The following is a 6,358-nucleotide window of genomic DNA, read 5'->3' as shown; positions in this document are numbered from 1 at the left end:
ATATAAATTCAAAACTTGACATGCTCTTTAATTACACCATGCTCTTTAATTTCACATGTACATCATACCAAACTTTATATTTCGTTGTTTCCTTTCCTAAGTTAATGATGCTATGTGTACGGACGTGATTTCACATGCCCATGTGCATGAATATATAATTTTTCTCTTTAGATTATTGTTTTCTCTAATTCAATAAGCTTAGACATGTTTGTTCGTTAAGTATGGCAATAATTTCATGATGATTCCCGAAAGGAGGTATGAGCACATAGTCGTAAGAGCACTTGAATACGTGAGTTCGCCCATGAACACATGGTAAGGTTAACTAAATCTCCGCGATATGACCTAATATGTGCTTATAACAGAAAACAATATCCAACAAACGAATAAAACAAACATAGTATCTGCACTGATGTGGCTCTGTAATTTCTGTTTGAAAAGTTTATTAAATATGCAAAATGAGAAAGCACGTATAAGAGCAAGTTTCAGAGATACGCTACTGCTATTATGTTTATATACCATCGTCGCTACAACTTACAAATGGCAGGTTCGAAATAATTCGTTTTCTTTACACTCATGATCGCGTTGAAAGTTATTAATACACGTTTTATTTCGCAATATATTTGCTGAATCTCGACAAATGTCAAATACAATACAGAAATTGCACAGTTGTTTCATTGATATAAAAACATATAATAGATTGAATATAGCTGATTTAAAATTAACGTTTTCAAACTATCATTAATCTTTTCCCCTGAATATGCTGTCCTATTTATAGCTGAGCTTCCTATACCTTTATGAATGATAATCAGCGAGGTATGCCGATAATAAAAATCGAGCTATCTCAATCGGAGTGGCTCTGTCTTTTACAAAGGTCGCCATTGTCAAGAATTTTTTCATGGTATGATAACTTAGACGATGCCTCGCAGCATCGTCAAAAAGGGGGAAAAAGACAGCTGAGTTATCAAAAATGGATATCATTACTCCAAGTGATATGGTACGTTTTCTTTATAAGTTTAAACTTTAAAAAATCGGCTGACAGAGCTCACAACATAGACGCCCGCGGAGTAAAAAGTATAATAGCCTTGCACAGCATTCCTTTATCTCCCTTCACACCGCATTTGTTTGTATTTGCTCTACAACGAATATGGTGTACTGGAATGTCCGTCGCTGTACTGTTTTGTACAATAGACACATTTAACCTAGTTTATCACAGAAGAGTACTATTAAACAACCCCAATTTTTCATGGCATCGATTTATATTGGAAAATGATGTCGTCTTAAAATCATGAATTTTCAAATTGCAATTTTTAACATCTATAGCACTAGGTGGAGCTATTGTCATGGTTATTGTCAGTACGTTAGCTTGCAGTTTTAGCGTATTAGCATGCTTACGTTAGCTGTAGCCTTGTCATCGTAGGCGTGCGAACGCAAGCTAATACTATTAACGTGTTAGAAGGCAAACATACGGTGGTGTAGAATTGTTATGGGTGTTGTGCTCAGGTTAGCGTATAATGGCGTTGTCTTAGCATGCTAACGTCAACTGGTAGTGGCGTCGTTTTTAGCGAGCTTACGTTAACTTTAAATCAATTAATCAATAGGTAGCTTGGTAACAAGTTGAGCGTGAGGTTGGTATATCAATATCTTGTCAATATCTTAGTCCGTAACGCTTACATTCATATCATCTCAAACATATTCGTATTAATGTCCCGTTCGTGAGTTTTATTCTCGAGTAACACTTGTATTTTCTTTGATCAATAAGACATTATATCACATTCAAAACTGTCAAAATATCATAAGTATACACATTATAAGATAACTAAATATCATTATGATACACATTATAAGATAACCACTTCAGATTAAATTGATTACATGCATGATGTATCATAAACTATATTGTTTTATATCTTAATGATGTATTAACATTTGCATTATAGATACACTTAAATATATTATAGAAAAAAAATCATATTAGTGTCTTTATGTACTTGAATTTATCCGACGATTTGAAAAAAACAACGTTTACTTGGCCGTGTAGGCCTCTATAAGATGAGTCGAATACATTCAAGTGCACAAACACATGAACTTAATGTTTAATCTATTATACACTAGACATTATATGACATAATGAAATATATCACATAATGCACTCTGCGTATGACATCTACATAACATCAAATTAAAAGTATCACTGTGTTTTGTTGATGAGAACCCGGCATACTCAGTGTGTTAATTGATAACATTACAACATTTACAATTTTGAATACGGTTTTTGACATGAAATTTTCTATCATACTGTATTTTATTTCCTGCAAACAGGACAACAGCACACAATTGGAATATTGCCAATGTGTAATAAAAAAAGGATTGCTTGTGTTGCATCTAGTTAACATGGAATTAATTATTATTATTATTATTATTATACCGGATTTATATAGCGCCCTTTTCATGCAAGAGTGCACGTTTAAAGGCGCTTTACATAAGAGCATTTGAATAATCGCACATACGAATACATTTTGCAACACTGTTTTAAAAGAAATCGATCAAAACTATTCAATTATACTATAAAACTTCTCTATTATACTATAAGTACTACGTAAAAACATGCACAGTAAACCTAGATTAGAAAGATCAACAAGACACTATAAAACTAACCTATGTGTATAGCTATACAACAGTGGGCAGCGATAAGTGTGGTTGTGAAACTTGAACTTTCGGTAACCTCATTGGGTCGCTTGTAATAAGAAACATGAATAATTCCCAATTTCATGTTCATGAAAGAAAATTGCCATAGGTGCGATGTAAATTTAAAACGCTATGACATAGCGTGTCAATTAAAATATTAAACCGTCTATGACATGCCTTATTAATACGTTTTACCCCAGAAAAAAAATGATTTTGTTGCCATTTGTAGATTAAACATAAGCACGCAAATGAATATTGAAATCGATGAACCACAAACCAATGCGTACCAAATAGAAAGCTTAATCTATATACTTCAATTTACTCCATTATAAGCTTAATATTGATTGCCACTGAATCAATGAAGAGCTTTGTATCTAAAAAAGTATTTTGCTGGCATACAATTATTTAGAATGGTCTTTTACTGTAAGAGGAAACCGGAATTAGTAACCTTAGGACCCCCCTCCGTTTCCGAGAAGGTGACAAACAAACTCTCGTGCGCCGGGAGTGGGAATTGAATCCATGTCGTTAAGGAAAGACGGGCTTGTACAAACCGTTTCGCCAAACGGACAGACTAAGTATTTTTAGCATATACATGTAAACTCTTTAGCATTAAAATATTCCTTATATCAAACTCGAGATTATATAATATGTAGAACCAGGGCTTGACATAGAACCCATGACTTTATTCATATTCATGAAATCTCGACGTGTGAAGACAATCTTAAATTCCGAAATCGTTACATAAACTATGCAAAATTTGGTGTTATAATCACCTTTTGAGCAATACTACTGTGTACATGTATTTCAATACAAATAAAATGAAGCATATTTATATGATAATAACGCGGATAAAACGATCACACATGTATGAACGCTGCCCAAGTATGCAAGCGAGTTATGTATCGACTGTGTGAGTTAAACTTCCATCTGGGTATGTTATACTAAATGCATGTGTGCAACATCTTGGAGCCTATGGGCTTCGTCATTTTCCAACACCAACTACGGCTATTAAATGAGAATCACGACCACACGTGCATGTTTTGCGATAATTCAGTAACCATGACGCATACATCAATAAATTTGAATAATCTAAAATAAATATTTAAATAAATACATAAATACATGTATACAACACAATACACAATGTAACATGTTAATCACAATGTTTTACGTTCGTTTTCATGTACCAATTTTTTAACCAAAATTACATTATATAATCCAATTATAAAAAACCGCCGTTGTTACATTATATGCTGCACTAAAGGGTTGACGAAAACAGACAGACACTGTCCTTTCTGCATTCATGGATGTGATTACCATGCGCACTAACATAATAGCATTTGTATTGCAGTTCCCTTCTTCAAACTTTATTGGCAATCAAAATGTTACAGGTGCTTATCTTGTTATGAAATATCTAAGAAATGGTAACACATTATGTTTACGAAAACTGAAACAACACCTCCTCATGTAAAAACTGTTCTTTACACAGTCGGAAACATTAGTTCAATGGCATAAACAATGCTTTTCTACGCTTTATAGTATTAAATGTTCGCGTGTTAATGTTTCATTACTATATTACATATCGTTTTGTTATATAAATGTTCCTCAACCCATTTCTGTCAAGCATTGTCGTCTGGCACGAATAAATAAACATATTGGATTCCGTTCCCCTATGCAGCGTGAGAGCGTGTTTGGCACGATACTGAATATCATGTGTAGCTATTCCAATACAGTTACGTTTGACACTAAGCCATAAACAATATGTATGCCCCAAAAGAATCGCTTATCTTCTTTCCGTTCACTTTTGTCACGATACGTGAGTTATTGCCATTATGTATGAACATATTCAATGGAAGAAATATTAAAAAACTTAATACAACTTTGTTTCTGTGTGTACATATGATTATTTAGCGAGTTAGATTGACTGTAGTCTTTGTAGGAAAACTGCGCACTGGATACCTGATAAGCTCAAGGAAAAGGAAGAACTCCCAGTCACGGCTCTATGTTGTGGGGACGTACTCGGGAGCAACCACATTAAGGCGCATGTTCAGTGCCTGTCAAGCCACACTGGCATTCTTGCTGTATAAATCCAGATCCACTTATAAACTATTTATATGTGCATCTACAAGTTTATACGTATCCTCCACACTTACAAATCTTACGAATGTCAGTATTTCAAACACAATATCCACTTGTTTTGCTATGTCCTCAGTCGTCTCTTGATTGATTGGTAAGATGGTCAAAGGAAATTGAAGTCTTTACCCACATGTCACCCTTCTACCATGCAGCTGCATTATTTTTTGCGATACTGTCAGATGCATGATTTATAATTTTACCATTCTCCTTCTGCAGATTTTCTACAACAAGGCACAAACTCTGAGCCTCAATGTGATGCAGAGCTGGTTTAATGCTTTGAGGACTTGGACCTGTAATTTTGTCAATACCTCATCACATTCCCCTGTTGTTTTTCATATTCGGCAAAACGTAGTATTGCCTCGCTTTATTATAGCTGTGCTCGCCTCTTAAAAATAAAGAGAAAAAGGGGTGTTCTCCAAATATGTTTTCTGATGTTTTACGATGAAAGGGGAACAATAACAACAATTTGAGTCAGTTGATTGGGTTGGGTGGGTCGGTTGTAATAATGCTAGTAATCAACTTCCAATATTACTCAATGTACAATCAATAAATCTTTTTCCTGTTTTATGCAATCTGCGCCCCATCCTGGCGGATGGATATATTTCGTTCCGACACTTGCAACTAGTTGACCTTAAAAATTGCAGTTGGACATATTTTGTTCAGTCACTTATAAAACGATGCGCAAGAGATCAGCAGGTGTGCAATTTATTAAGTCGTTAACAACAAGCTTCACAAGACATTGATACATGGATATATTTAATTGTCAATGACAACAAGTTTCACAAACAATTTAACCATTGTCATAATTTAATAATTTACTTACGGCAAGCTGCAAAGAACATTTGCAATTCGTCGTGTTACGTTCAGTCACTAACACAAATTGGCACGAGTCATTTGCAGTCGAACATCTTATGAATGTTATGATGATCTTTTTTTTTAAATTATGTCAGATTTTCTAGTTACACTGGTATTTATAGAAAATAGAAACGTTCAAATATGTGGATTCCTTGTAACTTAGAGTTAGGCGGTTCACTACCAAACTGATAGACCATACGAATGGATCAAACGAAGCTAACCATCATCTGAAAATGTGTTCATCTGGTAAAAATGTATTTATATGTATAAGCCTTTGCGAAATAATGCCGGAATATACTATCACGCTTGTTCTATCTCAAGCGAGACATACAAATGTCAATGGATGCCTATAAATGTTTGTTAATGGATTGGTGATTTGTGATGTGAACTTAATGATCGACCAGATGATTGGTTTATTCAAAGGTTCTCATATTTATCGAGCTGGTGTTTTGTCAATGGAACAATATCTATGCTAAAAACACACACGTAATCACATAGACAAACTCACAATAACATATTGCGTAGTGTTTGGGAATAGTTCCGGTACCTCACATATATATTTTCGTCTTGTTACAATGAGGTAATAGGTTCATAGCTCTCCATAATATAACAGATTAACCAAGCAAAACCCATAATACTTTAGGAACCAGGTGGTACAAATATTGTATCTCATTTTACATAC

Source organism: Dreissena polymorpha, chromosome 10 (assembly GCF_020536995.1).
Source record: "Dreissena polymorpha isolate Duluth1 chromosome 10, UMN_Dpol_1.0, whole genome shotgun sequence".
NCBI lineage: Eukaryota > Metazoa > Mollusca > Bivalvia > Myida > Dreissenidae > Dreissena > Dreissena polymorpha.
Note: the sequence above shows the minus strand (reverse complement) of the source record.